The sequence below is a fragment of the Trichechus manatus genome, unplaced genomic scaffold (genome assembly GCF_000243295.1).
Source record: "Trichechus manatus latirostris isolate Lorelei unplaced genomic scaffold, TriManLat1.0 scaffold00053, whole genome shotgun sequence".
Lineage (NCBI taxonomy): Eukaryota > Metazoa > Chordata > Mammalia > Sirenia > Trichechidae > Trichechus > Trichechus manatus.
The window spans coordinates 4,520,901-4,522,501 of record NW_004443989.1 but is presented as its reverse complement, the minus strand read 5'-3'; the positions used below and the strand labels follow the sequence as shown (position 1 = coordinate 4,522,501).

At 43.7% G+C, this 1,601-nt stretch overlaps 1 protein-coding gene across 1 annotated transcript in view; it reads left to right on the top strand.

The window, feature by feature from the left end:
- Positions 1-1,601, top strand: part of LOC101340975 (polycystin-1-like protein 2) — a 99,284-nt gene that overhangs the window by 90,319 nt on the left and 7,364 nt on the right. The gene's annotated exons all lie outside the window — the stretch shown is intronic.

Below are 1,601 nucleotides of genomic sequence, written 5' to 3'. Positions count from 1 at the left end.
GGCTGGGGTGGGTACTGGCCACAACCTTTGGCAGAACCTCCTGCTCCTTTCCCAGGGCAAGCTCATGAGGAAGCAGAAATGGTGCTATTTCTGCAGCAAGTGGAATCTTCTGGAACTGGCCATCATCCTGGCCAGCTGGAGTGCCCTGGCGATGTTTGTGAAGAGGGCTGTCCTAGCGGAGCGTGACATCCATCACTACAGGGGCCACAGGGAGGAGTAAGTGCCTCTGCCTCAGCCTCAAGCCCCACCACCACTCACCCTCCTTTCTCCACCTCTGTCTTAGGCCCAGGAGCCAGAGAGCAGCTTTAGAAATCTTTTAATCCTCAGAGGACCAAGGGTCACTCCTAGTAAAAATACCTATAGCTGCCACTTAAATTCAGGTTTGGGGCCTGAAACTTACACAATTGGAGAGGACTCTTTAAGACAAAATATAAAAATATCTTACTTTTGCAAATCTTACCAAAATGTAGGATCTTATGGCACCCTGATAGGGTCCCTCCCTTTCCAAATATTAGCACCCTAGCAAACCCACCTTTACTACCAGTTACCAAGTGTCCACCGTGTGCCAAGAAGGATGCACTAACTCATTAAATCCTCACAAGAACCGACAGAGGTAGACAGTATCATTACTTCATTTTATAAATAAAGAAATTGAGGCTCAGAGAGGTGATGTAACTTACCTAAGACCATACAGTTAAAAAGTGGCAAGAAGTAATTTAAACCTAGGCTTGTGTGGCTCTTTACTCTGAATCTTTGTCTTTTTGACTCATTCATTTTAAAAAAAAAAAAAAAAAAACTCCTTGCCATCGAGTCAATTCCAACTCATAGCAACCCTATAGGACAGAGTAGAACTGCCCCATAGGGTTCCCAAGGCTTTAAATCTTTATGGAAGCGGACTGCCACATTTTACTGCTGCGGAGCAGCTGGTAGGTTCAAAACACTGGCCTTCTGGTTAGCAGCCAAGCACTTTAATCACTGTGCCACCAGGGCTCCTTCTTATAGACATAACCAACATTTATTTATTTATGGATGCCATACACTGTCATAATAATACTTTAAAAAGCATTGTTTCATCTACTTTAATCTTCCCCACCCCTCTAAACCAAAAGAACCAAACCTATTGCCATTGAGTCGATTCCGACTCATTGTTGTTATTGTTGTTAGGTGCAGTCGAGTCAGCTCAGACTCATAGCAACCCTGTGTGCAACAGAACGAAACACTGCCCGGTCCTATATCATCCTCACAATCATTGCTATACTTCAGCCCAGTGTTGCAGCCACTGTGTCAATCCATCTCATCAAAGGTCTTCCTCTTTTTTGATGACTCTCTATCAAGCATGATGTCCTTCTCCAAGGACTAACTCTCCTGATAACATGTCCAAAGTATGTGAGATGTAATCTTGCCCTCTTTGCTTCTAAGGAGCATTCTGGTTGTACTTCTTCCAAGGAAGATTTGTTCATTCTTTTGGCAGTCCATGGTATGTTCAATATTCTTCACCAACATTACAATTCAAAGGCATGGATTCTTCTTTGGTTTTCCTTACTTATTGTCTGGCTTTCACATGCATATGAGGCGACTGAAAACACCATGGCTTGGCACAA